At 41.1% G+C, this 19,570-nt stretch overlaps 1 long non-coding RNA gene across 2 annotated transcripts in view; it reads left to right on the top strand.

Moving 5' to 3' along the window:
* Window positions 1-19,570, top strand: part of LOC132026097 (uncharacterized) — a 30,464-nt gene that overhangs the window by 2,299 nt on the left and 8,595 nt on the right. Inside the window, exons 1-3 of one of the 2 annotated variants that reach the window (XR_009406767.1) lie at window positions 6,333-6,440; window positions 13,931-14,011; window positions 15,308-15,364. This is a non-coding gene — a long non-coding RNA (uncharacterized LOC132026097). Of the gene's footprint in view, window positions 1-6,332; window positions 6,441-13,930; window positions 14,012-15,307; window positions 15,365-19,570 lie in introns of those variants that run through there. The other variant, XR_009406768.1, reaches the window with a different exon arrangement.

The raw sequence follows: 19,570 nt of genomic DNA, 5'->3' as shown, positions 1-19,570 counted from the left end.
GAGCCTGCTTCCTCCTCTCTCTCTGCCTGCCTCTCTGCCTACTTGTGATCTCTGTCTGTCAAATAAATAAATAAACAAAATCTTTAAAAAAAAAAAAAAAAGAATGGGAACTTTATAGACTAGGTAGAAACCTATTTCATTAGGCATGGGAAATTATTTCATCTCAATATAACCAAAGCAAGATGACTTACCTGAGGACAACATTTAAACAATCCCAAGTAGTATCATCTCAAATTGAACAGAGGGGCAGCTGTGAGCTCCAGGCAGGGACAGAAACCAGATGAAAAAAAAGTAGCGGGGATGATACACAATAGCCCAGGGATAACCTCAACCAACCGATAGCCTGGGTCTGGCATGGAAGAGCAGACAGACCCATCACCAACATTAACAAGGCACACGGAAGACATAGATGCTTATCATCTTTACCTTCCCTGTAATAGGAGCAATACCACTATTTCCAGAAGCAAGGGACTTGTGAGCAATGCTCCCTTTCTTCACCACTCTGCGTTTCCAGGCAATCATCACACTCTTACTGTCTTTCATATCTACTTCTTTCTCTACCTCTGTGTGAACACAGTGTTCATTTAGACTCAGGTCATATCTACTGGATTCTTCTGCTATTATAAGCCTTTCCTTCCTAAATTCCTGACCTTTAGTACCAAGCAACTCACTAAGACAAAAACATTTCTTCCTCTCATCACTTGGACAATGTTTCCCCTGCCCTTCATTATGTGCAATGCCCAAATTTTTCACCTGTTTCAAAATTATTTTCCAGAACATCCTGGATTATAATTGTTTAAGTTATGTCATCTCTTGGTCCTCAAACCCCCACCCCTCCTAGGGCATGCATGGGTATTTCATCCAATTAGCTTATTTCATGGGGAGTGTTGCAATGCTGCACTGATCCCTGTGCATTTTGATCCCTGCATCTCCAGGCTGGTAAATTTGCTTAATTTTGACATGGGGCTCAGCATCACAGGGTTGGAAAGAGCCTTCAAGGTCACCTAGGCTAATCTGGAATTCCCTTGACAGTAACTTCAGTGACGGAACTCATTTATTTGGAGGAGTTCTTTTGTTTCTGTTTCTGTTTTTTTTTTTTTGTTTTTTTTTTTTATATTTTATTTATTTATTTGACAGAGAGAAATCACAAGTAGATGGAGAGGCAGGCAGAGAGAGAGAGAGAGGAAAGCAGGCTCCCTGCCGAGCAGAGAGCCCAATGCGGGACTCGATCCCAGGACCCCGAGATCATGACCCGAGCCGAAGGCAGCGGCTTAATCCACTGAGCCACCCAGGCGCCCCTTTTTGTTTGTTTTTTAAGAGAGAGTCAGGGGCACCTGGGTGGCTCAGTCTGTCTTTGGCTCAATCCTGGGATTGAGCCCAGTGGGTATCTGGTTCCCTGCTCAATGGGGAGCCTGCTTCTCCCTCTCTCTGCCCCTACTCATGCTCTCTCTATCTCAAATAAATACATAAAATCTTTTAAAAATAAAACAGAGAGGGGTGCCTGGGTGGCTCGGTGGGTTAAAGCCTCTGGGTCTTGGGATGGAGCCCCGCATTGGGCTCTCTGCTCAGTGGGGAGCCTGCTTCCCTTCCTCTCTCTCTGCCTACCTTTCTGCCTGCTTGTGATCTCTGCCTGTCAAATAAATAAATAAAGTCTTTAAAAAATAATAAAATAAAAAATAAAAATAAAACAGAGAGCAGGCGGAGGGGGATGGAGAAGAAGCCTCCCAGCGAAACAGGGAGCCAGATGCCCTTTGGGCTTAGTCCCAGAACTCTGAGATCATGACCTGAGCTGAAGGCAGACACTCAGCCAACTGAGAAACCCAGGCACCCTTAAGGAGTTCTAATTGCTAAAAAGTTCATCCTAAAGATAAACTGACACCTGCCTCCTTGAAACTTCTACCTGTTTCACCCTGGTCCTAGTTCTACCCAGTAGCTGAACAAAACAAATCTAACCTTTCTTTTACACAACCACCCTTCAAATATTTGAGAACTGTCATGTGGCCCCAAATCTTTTCTTTTACTACTTGTGTACGTGTATGTGCTTCTTTAGTTACGTTTATCTCTGTTTATATTATCTACATGAGCTAAAAATATTTAGGTAGATAAATTGGAAGAAAAAAATGTCATTTTATACGTAGCGTTTTTCTTTTTCTCCCCAGCTTTATTGAAATGTAATTGACATACAACATGCGGTTTAAGTTGTACAACGTGGTGACTTGATACACATATTTTGCAAAATGATTACCACCGTTGCTTTAGTAAACACCTCCACCACATCATATAATAACCATTCTGTTTTTGTGGTGAGAACATTTAAAATCTACTCTTATAGCAACTCCCAAGTATATAATACAGTATTATTAAGTATAATCACCATGCTGTACATTAGATCCCCAGAGCTTATCCCCAAATTAGATGTTTTGGCCAACATCTCTCCATTTCCCCCACCCCACCCCTGCTACATTCTAGTTTCTGTTTCTATGAGTTTAGCTTTTTTATTTTTATTTCATTATTTCTCAAAGGTTTTATTTTTAAGTAATCTCTATACCCAACGCAGGGCTCGAACTCACAACCCCTAAATCAAGGACTGAGCCAGTGAGTACCTCGAGTTTGACTTTTTAGATTCCACACTGAAGTGACCCACAGTATTTGTCCTTGTCTGTCTGACTTATTTCATTTAGCACAATGCCCTCAAGGTCAATATCTGTTGTTGCAAATGAAGGATCTTATCTTTCTCATGGCTGAATGATATTCCTGTGTGTGTGTGTGTGTGTGTGTGTGTGCGCATGTATGTGCGTATCACATCTTTTTTTTTTTTAAGATTTTATTTATTTATTTGACAGACAGAGATCACAAGTAGACAGAGAGGCAGGCAGAGAGAGAGAGGGAAGCAGGCTCCCTGCTGAGCAGAGAGCCCGATGAGGGGCTTGATCCCAGGACCCTGATATCATGACCTGAGCCGAAGGCAGCGGCTTAACCCACTGAGCCACCCAAGCGCCCCGTATCACATCTTTTTTATCCATTCCTTTTAAGCTTTTTGTGCATGCTGTACTTTAGATTTGTTTATGTGTGGTTTGTCTCTGCATTGTTCTTGTATTAAATCTTTAAAGGCCTGTACAGTGCCAAATACAGTTCCATTTATAGATCGATATTTTAAAAGTTTTTTTGGATGACAATGAAGAGGTGGAGGATTCTTATCTGGCTGGGATAGAGTAAGTCATTCTCTTTGAAGATAAGGAGTTGAATTAAATGACCTCTTGTTTTTATAGCCCCAAGGGTCTATGATTCAATATTTCTTTGATTAAAAAACTTTATTATTTATTAAAGATACTCTTTCAAACAATTAGCAAAATGCTATATAAAATGTTACAGGTTGCAGTAATAGCATCTATTCATTGTAAATTAATAAATTAGTACTCACTCCTTTTCTGTGGTAACAATGACAAGCTGGCTAAACAATCCATTTGACGTAGCCCATCAGTAAATGTAGAGTAGTAGAACTGGGCCTAGTTTGTAACTTATGTGTCACTATACACATTGTTTCCATTAGATCCTGGATCCCAAGACCCTGAGATCATGATCTGAGCCAAAGGCAGATGCTCAACTGCTCATACACTTTGTTAATTTTTTTCAAGATTTTATTTATTTGAGAGAGAGACAGACATAGCAGCAGAGATAGCAAGAGAGAGCACAAGAGGGAGAAGCAGGCCCCCCACCAAGCAGGGAGCCTGACTCAGGGCTCAATCCCAGCACCCCGGGATCATGCCCTGACACGAAGGCAGACACTTAACCAGCTGAGCCACCCAGGTGACCCTACATACATGTTGCTTCAATTGCGTAACAAACCATCCCCAAACCTAGGGCTTAAAAAGACAGTGATTTATTACTCCTTGCAATTCTACAGATGGCTGGACAGTTCTGCTGAGGGCACCTCAGCTCACTCATGTGACAGCATTTGGAGGAAGAGTCAGCTGAGCTGGAAGGTTCACAATGGCCTCATTCACATATCTGGCAGTTGGTGCTGCTGTCAGTTCAAGCTCGGTTCTCCTCCATCTGGCCTCTCATGGGCTGAACTGTGCCCTCCCCCAAATTCATAGGTTGAAGCTTATGACTCTATTTGAAGATAGGATCTTTAAAGAGGTGATTAAGTTAAGATAAGGTCATTGTGGGGCACCTGGGAGGCTCAGTGGGTTAAGCCTGCTTCCTCCTCTCTCTGCCTGCCTCTCTGCCTACTTGTGATCTCTCTCTCTGTGTCAAATAAATAAATAAAAATCTTTAAATAAAAGATAATAATGGGCACCTGGGTGGCTCAGTGGGTTAAGCCGCTGCCTTCGGCTCAGGTCATGATCTCAGGGTCCTGGGAGTCCCGCATGGGGCTCTCTGCTCGGTGAGGAGCCTACTTCCTCCTCTCTCTCTCTCTGCCTGCCTCTCCAACTACTTGTGATTTCTCTCTGTCAAATAAATAAATAAAATCTTTTTTAAAAAAAGATAATAATAATAATAATAATGAGGTCATTAGGGTGACCCTATTCCAATATGACCAGTGTTCTTATAAGAAGAGGAAGTTGAGACACAACCCACACCAGAGAAGATCACATGAAGACTTGGAGAGAGAAGATGGCTATCTACACACCAAGGAGAGGTCTTGGAAGAAACCAACCCTACTGAAATCTTCATCTCATATTTCCAGTCTCCTGAACTTTGACAAAATTAATGTCTGTTGTTTAACTCGCCCAGTCTGAAGTACTTTGTTATGGCAACACTAGCAAACTGAGACAAACAATCTAACCTTAGGGAGTCAGAGGTGAATTGGTTTGCTAGGGCTGCCGTACCAACACACCACCGCCACGGTGACTTACACGACAGAAATTCGTTTTCTCACAGTTCTGCAGCCTGGAAGTCTGAGGCCACAATGTCAGCAGGGCTGATTCTGAAGGCTGTGAGAAAGAATCTGTTCTCTCTCTGTCTCCTAGCTCCTGGCAATTTGCTGGTGATCTCTGGTGTGGAGAAGCAGCATCCAATCTCTGCCTATCTTCACAAGTTTGCTGCTCTTTCTGTCTAAATTTCCCCCCATTTGGGAGCACCTGGGTGGCTCATTTGGTTAAGCATCTATCTTCCACTCAGGTCCTGATCCCAGAGTCCTGGGATTGGGTCCCACATTGGGCTCCCTGCTCCCTGCTCCCTTTCCCTTTGCCTACTGCTCTGCCTATTTGTGATCTCTCTCTACCTTTCTGTTAGATAAATAAATAAAATCTTGTGATCTCTCTATATATCTATATCTATAAATAAATAAATAAATAATCCTCCCCCCCTTTTAAGGACCTCTGTACTATTGGATTAGGGCCTATCCTAATGACCTGATTTCAACCTGACTGCCTCCCTACAGACTCTATCTCCAAATACATTCACATTGTGAGGTACTGGGAGTGAAGACTTCAACACACAAACTTTGGAGAAAATATTCAACCCCTAACACAGAGCTTCCTCATAGCATGGTGGCTGGTCTCAGGATTCTAAGACAGCAAAAGTGGAAGCTGCAAGATCTCTTGAGGCTTAGACTCCAAGACTCTGAAAACACCCTTTCTACCACATTCCATTAATCAAAGTAAGTCACAAAACCAGCCCAGACTTGTAGAATGGGGAAAGAGACCCCATGCCTTAATGGGAAGATTAGCAGAATATTATAGCCATGTTTTCAATCTTCTATGGAGTCTTCTCCTTTTTTACAATTAACTCTATGAATGTAGGCTAATCATAGAAGCATAGATTCTCAGAATTGGAAGGGACTAAGGCCAACCTTATTTCCACTAATGCATATATTTCCTCTGCCCCTTTCTTATTCCCATGCTCCCCTTCTCTGTCCATTCTATGGGCTATTCCCACATGAACTCATCAAGCCTCTGTGTCTGAGCTTATGCTGTAACCTCTGCCTCGAAAGTCCATTTCCCCTTCCCTTATTTCCATCTTTTAAAAAAATTTCCATCTTTTTATTGAAGGATAGTCTTTATATAGGAAAGTGCACACATATGTGTATTGCTTGACGAGTTTCATAAACAAAACACATCCCTGTCATCAACATCCAAATCCAAAAGCATAACACTAACAGCACCCCAGAAGCACTCTCATGCCCTCTCCCAATCTTTACCCATACCCTCCCACACAACAAAGGTAACAAGTGTTCTGACTTTAATAGCATATGTTAATTTTTTCATGTTTTTTTGCTTTATATAATGGTAACATATAATATGTAACCTTTTGTGTTTGACACCTTTTCCCCAAAATAGTATATGTGTGATTCATTTCTATTTTTGTTCATACTTGTAGGTTTTTTTTTTTTTTTAAAGAAAGCTCTAGGCCCAACGTGGAGCTTGAACCCGTGACCCCAAGATCAAAAGTTGCTTGCTCTTCCCACTGAGCCAGCCAGGCACCCCGATATACTTGTAAGTTATTTTCATTGTTGTATAGTATTCCACTATATGAGGCTGTGTTATACTTCATTTATCCATTCCACTACTGATGAACATTTAGGTAGTTTTCATTTGGGGCTCTAATAAATACTGCTGTTATTAATATCCTAGTACGTGTTTTCTGATGACCACAGATAAGTATTTTGTTAGATATTTATCTAGAACTTAGAACTAAGTTAGAACTAGATACTATCTGATATTCCAAAGTGTTTTTACCAATTTATACTTCTGCAAATAGTGTGAAAGAGTTTTAGCTATTCCAGATCATTGTTCACCTCCATCCTGTAAGATTTTAACCCAGTTTACACTTCTTTTGTTGCCTAACTCCTATTCATTTTTTTAAAACTCAGCTTAGGAGTCACCTTCTCTAAGAAGCCTGACCAACATCCTGGACTAGAAGTCGTTCTCTGGGCCGACAGTCACCATCATCTGTAGTTAGTCTGTTTCTATGTTTTAAGAAACATATGTTTCTAGTTGTTTGTTTGTTTCTTTATTTATTTGAGAGAGAAGGAAAGAGAGAATGAGTAGAAGTAGGGGGAAGGGCAGAGAGAGAGGAAGAAGCAGACTCCCTACTGAGCCCATTGTGGGACTTGACCCCAAGACCCTGAGATCATGACCTAGGCCACAGGCAGATGCTTAACCGACTGAGCCACCCAGGTGCCCCCTGTACCCTAGTTTTTAGAAGCTATCTGTTTAGAGTTGTTGAGGTTAGTGTGAAGAATGACCAATAGGCCCATGTTTGAACTGTAACACGTCTTTGGTGAGCAACTTACCAGAATCTATTATTATGTACACTCAGTATATATACATAGTGTATCAATTCGTACATTCTTTTATCTAATAATTTCTTTTAATTACTTTAAATTACTCTTTAATTACTTTAATTACTCCAAATTACTTTTATACATACACAAAGATACATGTTCAAGTACAGTTGCAGTATTGTTTGTTTTGTTTGTTTAAAAGATTTTATCTATTTATTTGTCAGAGAGAGAGAAAGAGAGAGAGAGAGAGACCCCAGAAGCAGCAGGCAGAGAGAGAAGCAGGCTCCCTCCCTGCTGAGCAAGGAGCCAGATGCAGGACTAGGTCCCAAGACCCTGGGACCATGACCTGAGCTGAAGGCAACTGAGCCCCCCAGGCATCCCACAATATTGTTTTTAATAGTGAAAAATTGAAAGCAACTAACCAACCATATTTTCAATATGGAAATAGTTAATGTAAGGCCAAGCCCTGGTTTGTTTGTTTGGTTGGTTGGTTGGTTGGTTGGTTCATTGGTTTAAAGGAGGTTGAAATAGGTACATGTGTATGGGCTTAGGAAGATCCAAAGTATATTAGAAAAAAAAAAAAAAAAGCAAACAAACACCCCAGCAAGTCACAGAACAATATGAAAGCCTCTTCAGGCACAGTATTGGGGAACAGTTCCCAGAAGAAGGGGGTGTTGTGTTGATAACCAGACCTGCTACCATCTTGTTTGGACAAATTACAGCATTTGCTATTATGTTTATGCCTCCTTCTGAAAACTCTTTCAGTTTCTTTACCTATAATATGAGACTAATAATAACATCTATCTTCAAGAGTTGGATGAGGAGTTAATATAAGTGAAGCTTCTAGAACAGTCACAGGAAATTGGTCTAGGGGTAGTCAGCTGACCCAACTTGACCGATTACAGTCCTTCCCAGGAAAATTTGACATTGAAATTGAAAGACCAGCCCCTCTTTGAGAACCTGGACCATGATCTGTAAAGAACAAAATATTTTGGCAGCCATGTTTCCTCTATCTGGAGTAGAGAAGAAGAGGGAACTGGCATGCAGGGAGAAAATGAAGCATTTATCTCTATAATCTATTTTTTGCTTCAACCAGCTTAAGCTGATTTTCTGCCATAATCCTCACCAATACAATCAATGCAAATGCTCTGCTATAACGACTTTTCTAAAATTTTTTTTAAAGATTTTATTTATTTATTTGACAGAGATCACAAGTAGGCAGAGAGGCAGGCAGAGAGAGATGGGGGAGAAGCAGGCCTCCTGCTGAGCAGAGAGCCCAGGACCCTGAGATCATGACCTGAGCTGAAGGCAGAGGCTTAACCCACTGAGCCACCCAGGCGCCCTTCTATAACCATTTTTATTTGATGCAAATTACTTGTACACATTGGAAAATTGGAGAACAATATCAGTAAGCAAATAAGTTGTGCAGTATCTTTCAGACCTTTCCCAGCATGTTAATGTTTTGACGTGATCAGTAATAACCTTCCTCACAATTAAAGAGAAAGTTTTAACAATCAATGAAGACTTAAAAACAAAAATTAAAGTGAATTTTAAAAAGCTGAAAATCCTGTAGTCTTTTATTATAAATATAAATGCCTTCCTTTATAAGTACTTTCCTTTAGGAGGCAAGTGGCTTCAAGAACTGCTGTATTTTCTACTGAGCTATCTAGAAAAGCTCCAAGTGCTGATAAAGGAGCTACAAAGAGATTTTCACACGTTTCCCTCAGGATGCCTTACCAGGCCTTCCTGAGCCTCCTTGCTTCCTCTCCAGCTTCATAACTATATCTCTTGAGACTCTGCTTTCTGCAAAAGAAGCAAGCTGAATTTATTGCTCAATATTCCCCCTGCTAAAATGCAGTTCCCTTTCCAGGTTGCCTGGCTAATTTTTACTTAGCTTACCGCCCCAGTCTTCCCCTGGGGGGACATCCCAACCCCTAGTCTAGTCTCACCTTTGTAGCAACTGCTTATCCCCTACCAGCATCCCACATTATTGTAATGACTTGTTTATTATCTGTCTTCCTCACTAGACTCTCAGCTTTATGAAGGCAAAGAGAGGGTCCGTCTCATTCACCAGCAACATCCTCCAGCAGCTAGTACAGTGCCTAGTGTACACAAAGCGCTCATTAAATATTTATTGAATAAAATAGAACATTAGAAATCTCTATTTTCTATATTGTCTACAAATAACTTTTCAAATATATTTCTTTTTTTTTTAAGATATTATTTTTAAGTAATCTCTAAACCCAACATGGAGCTTGAACTTACAACCCTGAGATCAAGAGTCACATGCTCGGGATGCCTGGGTGGCTCAGTTGGTTAAGCAGCTGCCTTCGGCTCAGGTCATGATCCCAGGGTCCTGGGATTGAGTCCCACATCGGGCTCCTTGCTCAGCAGGGAGCCTGCTTCTCCCTCTGCCTCTGCCTGCCTCTTTGTCTGCCTGTGCTTGCGCTCTCTCTCCCTCTGTCTCTGGCAAATAAATAAATAAAGTCTTTAAAAAAAAAAAAAAAAAAGAGTCACATGCTCTACCAACTGAGCCAGCCAGGTGCCCCCTCAATTATATTTCTTTTGAAAAGTTAAGTGGAAATCTGTCAGAGTAATAAATTTTCATTTTAGGAGATTTGGAAAATGTGGAAAATTGTAAAGAAGAATGACAATGTTTCCTATAATCTCACCATTCAGATATAAATATTTTCGGTGGTTTTCCTTTGTGCTTATATATGCATGCGTTTAAGTTTTTTTTATTTTGTTATTTTTTAAAAGATTTTTAAATTTTATTCAACAGAGAGACAGTGAGAGACAGAACACAAGCAGGGGGAGCAGGAGGAGGGAGAAGCAGGCTCCCCACCGGGCTCAATCAGTTGCTTATTTTGATGCTCAAGTTTCCCAGATTCGGAAATGAGAGCGCATGTGAGTGAGCCCTTGTGCTCTGTTGACATGTCTCTTCATTCTCTGAGCATTTCTCTGCCCTCTGGCACAGCCCCAGAGTCAACTCTTTCCTGCTCCAAATCCGTTTCAGACTATTTTTCCGAGGAGCTCTGGTTCCTTTGGTAGAGGATGGTATTCAGAAGCCAAAATCTAAGCACTAGAGGTACTACTACTTTTGGTGTGTTGCTAATCTCACATATATTCATGAATAAAAGTAGGGAATATTACATATTTTAAATTGTATATCACATTTCATAATTGTAAATAAATATAGATGTACATTGCTACCTCTATAGATAGAAAAACCATGAAAACATCTAGGGCTGGGGCGCCTGGGTGGCTCAGTAGGTTAAAGCCTCTGCCTTCGGCTCAGGTCATGATCCCAGGGTTCTGGGATCGAGCCCCGTATTGGGCTCTCTGCTCAGCAGGGAACCTGCTTCCTCTTCTTTCTCTGCCTGCCTCTCTGTCTACTTGTGATCTCTGTCTGTCAAATAAATAAAATCTTAAAAAAAAAAATCTGGGGCTATCTTCAGGGACATCAGACCTGTAGTCACACAGGACTCTGCACTTAGAAGGACCCTGAGCTTGGTTTAATAAAAACTTGGCTCTCACCATCTTGAAAGTCTTCTATTTATTTGTTTATTTATTTATTTATTTTTTATTTTTTACACTTTTTTATTTAGTTTTAAAATTTTATTTATTTATTTTAAGTAATCGCTACACCCAATGTGGGGCTCAAACTCATGACCCCAAGATCAAGAGTTGCATGCTCTACTGACTGAGAGGGCCAGGTGCCCTGAGGATTCCTTTTTCTCTCCATCCCTGCCAACATTTTTCAGTTCTTGTCTTTTTGATTCTAGCCATTCTGACAGATGTGTGGTGATATCTCATTGGGTGGTTTTGATTTGTATTTCCCTGATGATCAGTGATGTTGAGCATCTTTTCATGTGTCTGTTGGCTATCAATATGCCTTCTTGGGAAAAAATGTTTATTCAGGTCTTCTTCCCATTTTTTTAAAAGATTTTATTTGTTTATTTGACAGAGAGAGAGATCACAAGTAGACAGAGAGACAGGCAGAGAGAAGAGAGAGGGAGAAAGCAGGCTCCCTGATGTGCAGAGAGCCCGATGCGGGGCTTAATCCCAGGACCCTGAGATCATGACCTGAGTTGAAGGTAGAGGCTTAAGCCCCTGAGCCATGCAGGCGGCCCTCCTCTGCCCATTTTTAATCAGATTATTATTATTACTACTATTTGGTGTTGAGTTATGTAAGTTCTTTACCATTTTTATTAACCCCTTATCAGGTATGTCATTTGCAAATATCCTCTGCCACTCAAAAGGTTGTCTTTTAGTTTTGTTGGTGGTTTCTTTTCCTATGACAAAGCTTTTATTTTGGTGTAGTTGGTATGGTCCTAATAGTTTATTTTTGCTTTTGTTTCCTTTGCCTGAGGAGACACATCCACAACTGTGTTGCTAAGCCTACCCATCTTGAAATTCTTAATTTTCAACAGAGGACCCCCACATTTCCATTTTGCATAGGGCCTCCTAAATGAAGTAGTCTGTTCTGAATATACTAAGAACTTCCATTAGAAGGCAAGCTTCCTTTAAGCTCCTTCCCTTTCCACAACAGGTAAGTCCATTCTCTGCTAATAAAAAACCTGGTTGATTTTCTGACTAAATTTATTTCTTTAATCATGCCTCTTGTATGCAATAGATCTTCCATGAGCGCTGCTGCTTCCTCCCTTATGTGGATACTCTCCTCGTGACCTTTAGACTCTGTCACCTCAAACTGGGTCACCCTTCCACACCGTTGCTCACCTTATTCTATTCGGGTCCTGACAGTTCATGCAAGACTGTTGCTCCACAGAAATGCTGTCCTTACCCCACCTGAACTCTGACATAACCCCTCCCCACTGGCTGGCTGTTCTCCTAACATTTTCCTTCTACTTTGCCTGGCTCTGACAGCCCATCCTGAGTCACCTCTCTAGCACCATAGTGCTTAAACAAACAAAAATGGATATAGCCCAAATTAGACTAGAAAATGAGTATATTACAAGAGTCAGTAGTGTTTCCTGATTTTTTTTAATTTTAATCATGTATCAGTGTATGTGTGCAGGCACACATGGGCATGTATGTGTGTATATAACTGGATTGTAACATAAAATACATTTTTTTACTATTAAGTAGAACAGAATTCAAAAACCATATATATGCATTATGATCTCAATGTTGCTTTATTTTTTTATTTTTATTTTATTTATTTTTTTTTTTTAGATTTTATTTATTTATTCGACAGACAGAGATCACAAGTAGGTAGAGAGGCAGGCAGAGAGAGAGGAGGAAGCAGGCTCCCTGCTGAACAGAGAGCCTGATGTGGGGCTTGATCCCAGGACCCTGGGATCATGACCTGAGCGGAAGGCAGAGGCTTTAAACCACTGAGCCACCCAGGTGCCCCTATAAAATTCCCATTCTTTTTTTTTTTTTTTTTAAAGATTTTATTTATTTATTTGACAGACAGAGATTACAAGCAGACAGAGAGGCAGGGAGAGAAAGGAAGGGAAGCAGGCTCCCCGCTGAGCAGAGAGCCCGCTTCGGGGCTCGATCCCAGGACCCTATCCCAGGACCCTGGAATCATGACCTGAGCTGAAAGCAGAGGCTTTAATCCACTGAGCCACCCAGGCGCCCCTCTTTTTTTTTTTTTTTAAGATTTTATTTATTTATTTGACAGAGAGAGATCACAAATAGGCAGAGAGGCAGGCAGAGAGAAAGGGGGAAGCTGGCTCCCTGCAGAGCAGAAAGCCCAATGTGGGACTTGATCCCAGGACCCTGAGATCATGACCTGAGCTGAAGGCAGAGGCTTAACCCACTGAACCATCCAGGTGCCCCAATTTTTTAAAAAGGACCACACACTTGTGATGCCTGGGTGGCTCAGTCATTAAGCCCCTGCCTTTGGCTCAGGCCTGTGGTCCCTGGGTCCTAGAATCAAGTCCCTGTATCAGGCTCTGCATGGTGGGAAACCTCCTTCTCCCTCTCACACTCCCCTTGCTTCTGTTCCCTCTTGCTGAGTCTCTCTCTGTTAAATAAATAAATAAAATCTTTAAAAAAAAAAAAAAAAGATCCCACACACATACACAAGGAGCAGGAACTATGTGAAGTGATGGATGTGTGTGTGTGTTTACAGATGTGTTAACTAACCTTATTGTAGTGATTGTTTCACAATATATACATAAAGCAAATTATCACTTTTAACAATTGGGAGCAGAGTTAAAGGACAACTTTCACTTTTAAATCTATGTTCTATAATATTTTAATTCTTAGGATGGAGTAAGTTGCATACTATTTGCTGAAAAAAGTTAAAAATATGGGACACCTAGGTGGCTCAGTTGATTAAGTATCTGCCTTTGGCTCAGGTTATGATCTCAGGGCCCTGGGAACAAGTCCCACATTGGGCTCCCTGCTTAGTGGGGAGTCTGCTTCTCCCTCTCACTCTTCCTTTGTGCTCTCTCTCTCTCTCCCCCTCAAAAAATAAATAAAATCTTCAAAAAAAAAAAAGATATAAGCAATTTTGAAAAAAGTAAATATATTCAGGATAATGGGATCCAGGTTTCTCACTATTAGAGAAGGATGTTACAGACATGGAAAGGGAGGAAACCAATGAATAAAATAAGGGATCCTAAGTCCATGCTGATATAAAACAATACATAAATAATTCAAAATTTGAAGTCACAAGTTATGTATATGTTTCAAGTTACCTCCCCTCAAAATATGTATTAATAGGTACTTATTAATGAAGAGACACTCTACAATGGAGAAAACTGACAGACTCTACAATGGAGAAAACTGACAGACACCAGACAGGTAATTGAAGTAAACAACATCATTGTGGGACTAATGAACATTGTGGCCCAGTCAATAGCTTGCAGGGAGAACATGGATCTTCCTACCAAAAATGAGTCATTGGAATCTAATCATTAGAAACCCCCAACTGAGGGGATGCCTGGGTGGCTCAGTTTGTTAAGCAGCTGCCTTCAGCTCAGGTCATGATCCCAGCATCCTGGGATCGAGTCCCACCCACATGGGGCTCTTTGCTCAGCAGAGAGTTGGCTTCTCTCTCCACCTCTGCCTGCCACTCTGTCTGCCTGCGCTCACTCATGCTCTCTCTCTCTCTGACAAATTAAAAAAAAAAAAAAAAAGAAACCCCCAACTGAGAGTTGCATGGGTGGCTCAGTGGGTTAAAGCCTCTGCCTTCAGCTCAGGTTGTGATCCCAGGGTCCTGGAATCGAGCCCCGTATTGGGCTCTCTGCTCAGCAGCAAGCCTGCTTCCTCCTTTCTCTCTGCCTGCCTGTTTGCCTACTTGTGATCTCTTGTCTGTCAAATAAACTAAAAAAAAAAAAAAAAGAAAGAAAGAAACCCAAAACTGCAACCCACTGAAATCCCAAATGAGAGACATTCTACAAAATATCCTGAAATCTGCAAAAACGTATCATGAACTAAAAAAAAAAAAAAAGACTGGAGAACTATTTCAGAATAAAAGGTCTAAATACTAAAGAGACATTGCAATGTAAAGACAACATGTTATCCTGGTCAGATCTATTTATTATAAGGGATGCTCGGCAAAATTCGAATGTGATCTGAAGTAAAAGCTACCAGTATATGAGTGTTAATTAATTGTGACTATATAGGTAAATGTTTATAGAAAATGCACACTAATATAGTACAGAATAAAGGCACATCAAATTGGCAACTCAGTCCCAGATGCCCCCCACCCCCAAAACAAGATATATAGGTCTTTTAATATTCTCCTCATTGACTAATCTAGTAATCTTTTTTTTTTTAAGATTTTATTTATTTGTCAGAGAGAGAGAGGATGGGAGAGCGAGCACAGGCAGACAGAATGGCAGGCAGAGGCAGAGGGAGAAGCAGGCTCCATGCCGAGCAAGGAGCCCGATGTGGGACTCAATCCCAGGATGTTGGGATCATGTCCTGAGCCAAAGGCAGCTGCTTAACCAACTGAGCCACCCAGGCGTCCCACTAATCTAGTAATCTTATTAAAAAAAGAAAGAAAGGAAGAAAGAAAGAAAGAAACAAACAAACAAACAAGGTTACCTCAGAATGACTTATTTTTAATGAACACTGTATATCTGTCTGTTGCAGGGTTGTGGAGCTCAAAGGCCAAGAAAGAATTCTTGAGACATTGTACAGTGTAACTTGGTAAGTTTATTTAAGTAGCACAGGGACAGGACCCATGGGCAGAAAGGCTACACTTTTGCCTTATGAAGCTGGTGGGTATTCGCTTAGTGCTCAAGAGAGAAGGGACATGCAGGGATTGTTAAATCATAGAGGCACTCTTAGAATTTCTACTTGTAAAACTACTTCTTCAAGATTTCTCTGGTGCTTATCATCCAGCTGGATATTAACTATCAGTGAAGTATACAGGCAGTCATGAGACCATTTAAGAATGTAGCAACCAGGGATACCTGGGTGGCCCAGTCAGTTAATCATTTGTCTGCCTTTGGCTCAGGTCATTATCCCAGGGTCTTGGGGTCGAGTCCTACATCATCGGGCTCCTTGATCCATGGGGAGACTGCTTCTCCCTCTGCCTGTCCGGCCTCCTGCTTGTGCTCTTCTCTCTTTCTCCCTCTGACAAATATGTAAGTACGGGCGTCTGGGTGGCTCAGTCATTGGGCATCTGCCTTGGGCACTGGTCATGATCCCAGTGTCCTAGGATCCATCCCCACATCAGGTTTCCTGCTCCAAGGGAACCTGCTTCTCCCTCTCCCACTTCTCCTGCTTGTATTCCCTCTCTCACAGTCTCTCTCTCTCTCTCTGTGTCAAATAAATAAACAAAATCTCTTAAAAAAATATATATTAAAAAAAATGTAGCAATGGGGGGTGCCTGGCTGGCTCAGCAGGAAGAGCATGTAATGCTTGATATTGAGGGCATCAATCCAAGCCCTGGGTTGAGACTACTCAAAAAACAAAGTAAATTTTAAAGAAAGAATGTAGCAACCAGCACATGTTTCTCCTTTATTGAAACCATGCAACCTTCTGGGCTAAAGGTAAACATTTTTCTGTTTCTGTCTCTCATGTCTGTAGTGGTTATTGCATGTGTGTGTGTGCGTGCGTGAGTGTGTGTGTGCCTGGGCGTGCACACGTATTCTGACAAATTATCTATTAATTAGCATTTGGTCAAGGACTGGGATTACAGTCTCAGAGGGATATATTTCTGAAAATTTCTCATTGCTAGTCTCATCACCATGTCTCTGATATTCTAGGGATTGCCGCTCATGCTAGAGCAAATCAGCCCTCCCAGTTTGCTGGGGATTGTCCCAGTTCTAGCACTGAAAATCCCACTTACTTGGAAACCCTTTGTGGGGACATGAAAAGTGTCAGTTGTTCCCCACTTTCTAGGGAAAGGTGCAAAAGCCATGTGGCAGCCCACAAAAATAGAGGCTGAAAGCATTGGGTACCTAATGACTTGGACACAAATTATCCACCTTCTGTAGTCCCTGGATGCTGTTTTTCCCCTGAGGCTGATGTTGACAATCTTGATTAGCCACATTCACAGTAACAGATCATCCATTGTTGCCTGACCCCTCATGTTGTAATTAAAATGAAAAATTTACATGCTTTGTGTAACAATCTGGTTTTGGTTTTGCCTCTGCTTTAACAATAGTTAAATAGTGCTTTGTATCAAGATGGAGCACATTTAATTTTTTACACTGTGAATATTGTGACCATACTTTCTAAGAGTTGAGTAATGAAAAACAATTGTAGTACCTACGGGAGCAAGACCTACACATGGCTGAAAAAGAAAGCTCCCCAACGGCTTTAATGAGAGGTGGGTAGGAGGACCCGTATCATAGGATTAAGGAGGTAAATAACCAAAACAGGGTGTACTGCACTATCTGCAGAAAAGAATTTGAGGATTTAACCTGGAGAAAAGCAAGGGAAAGTGCTGACTTTGACCATCTCACAAATTCAGGATAAGAAAGGCAAGTACTTCTATAACAATAAAAGTTTTTCATCTCCTCAAAAGACACCCTGGCTCATGTAAATAGTTGCTGTTTAATGAGCTTGGGTGTGCCAAACTAACTTGGGATGAACATAGCTATTGTATCTTTCCTTGATTCTTTTATGAAACTGGATAAAGTTATATTTCTTAATTCAGAGCAACTAAACATCTTGTTGGGGCACCTGGGTGGCTCCGTTGGTTAAGCATCTGCCTTTAGCTCCCATTGTGATCCCAGGGTCCTGGAATTAAGCCCCAGGTTGGGCTTCCTGCTCAGGGAGGAGCCTGCTTTTCCTTCACCACCCTGCTTGTTACCTCTCTCTCTCTCAAATAAATAAATAAAATCTTTTAAAAAATATATCTTATTGGCAAACAGAAGGAAAATTTTTGATGACAGATACTTGGCCCCTTAGAATGTAGAGTGATTCTGACAGGCCCTACCAACAACCGTGCTTTCTGCAGTGTACTAAGGGATGCCTAAATCACAGAAACAACAAAACAGTCTCCCTAGCCCTTAGGCATTTGGATTTTTAAAAAGGAGTTTCAAAAGATCTTCCTGATTTGGCTGAAGATTTTACTGAAGCAGCATAATGCATAAAATAAAAGATTGCTTATATCTTGTCTAAATGCAAACGATACTTTGGTCATCTACCTGTACATTCAGTAGACAGTGTTAAGCGTACATGCTAGGAAACTCCATTCGGTTTATAAACTTACCGAAGAAAATGAAAAGAAGTTCACCTGCTAAAAATCCTGCATTGCATACCTTGTACGCAACACTGCTTTTTTTTTTTTTTTTTTAAAGATTTTATTTATTTATTTGAAAGAGAGAGATCACAAGTAGATGCAGAGGCAGGCAGAGAGGGAGGGGGGATCAGGCTCCCTGCTGAGCAGAGAGCCCGATGCGGGACTCGATCCCAGGACCCTGAGATCATGACCCGAGCTGAAGGCAGCGGCTTAACCCACTGAGCCACCCAGGCGCCCCGCAACACTGCTTTTAAAGACGTGATTTGTTTACCTGTGTTCCTGAAGTTTTTACAAAAAAGTATCTGGTGACTCTTTTTTTTTTTTTTTTTTTTTAAGATTTTATTTATTTATTTGACAGACAGAGATCCCAAGTAGGCAGAGAGGCAGGCAGAGAGAGAGGAGGAAGCAGGCTCCCTGCTGAGCAGAGAGCCGGATTCAAGGCTCGATCCCAGGACCCTGGGATCATGATCTAGGCCGAAGGCAAAGGCTTTAACCCACTGAGCCACCCAGGCACCCCATATCTGGTGACTCTTAAGTTTCCTTCAAACATGCAGAAGCACTTAATGAGATATCTAACTTTATAGAAATGTAAAGAGGTAATATCTTTAAAACATATGCCTTCAAGGTGACTATCATTGTCTGCCATAGAAAAGATGTTGGCCCACTATAACATCAGATTTTCAAAATGTGGGACAAGAAGAATGGTCTCCTCTACTTTGCAAATACATTGAGGATGGGAATGGAGAAAGGGATTATAGTAAAATAGAGATTTGTATCCTGTTTCTCCAAAACTGTTGATTTGTAAACAGGGCATAAGAGGCCTTAAAAAAAAAAAAAAAAAAGATAAATTGACCACCCTGAGTCATTCACTGTAATGTGTAAGTTGCAAAAACAACAAAAAAAATCACACAGTAGGAAAAAAAAAGATGACTCCTTCAACAAATTTTTTTTTTTTTTAAGATTTTATTTATTTATTTGACAGAGAGAAATCACAAGTAGACGGAGAGGCAGGTAGAGAGAGAGGAAGGGAAGCAGGCTCCCTGCTGAGCAGAGAGCCCGATGCGGGACTCGATCCCAGGACCCTGAGATCATGACCTGAGCCGAAGGCAGTGGCTTAACCCCCTGAGCCACCCAGGCGCCCTCAAGGTCCGGTTCTAAAGGCTATCTTATTTCTTTGCTTCTTTACCCCATGATTTACTCTTTCACCTAAAAGATGGTTGATTACCTGAAGGCTTGGCAGACAAGGGAATATCCTTAATCTAATTGCCACACAGCTGTTATTTTGTTTAATTAGTAATCTTACCTTTGTCACTCAAGGCTTTTACTATCTAATTCCTTAATTTTGGATTCTAGAAGCAGTAGGATTTTCCAGCCCTCTGAAGTTCATGATCCCTGGGTTTTCTTCATCCTCTCCAATCTCTGATTAAATTGAGTCTAGCTCAATGGTAGCCTGTGTTTCTCCCTCTTCAATAGTAACTTGCTGAAGAGCAGAAAGTTAAAACTCAAGCACGCCAGCAGTCAAATTCTTTCCAACCACTTCCCCTAGAACAGGGATTCTTGAAGAAAGGGTTATATAACTTGGATGGTGTATTTTTTTTTTTTTAAGATTTTATTTATTTATTTGACAGAGAGAAATCACAAGTAGACGGAGAGGCAGG

This window comes from Mustela nigripes, chromosome 10 (assembly GCF_022355385.1).
Source record: "Mustela nigripes isolate SB6536 chromosome 10, MUSNIG.SB6536, whole genome shotgun sequence".
NCBI lineage: Eukaryota > Metazoa > Chordata > Mammalia > Carnivora > Mustelidae > Mustela > Mustela nigripes.
This window is presented reverse-complemented; position numbering and strand designations above follow the sequence as displayed.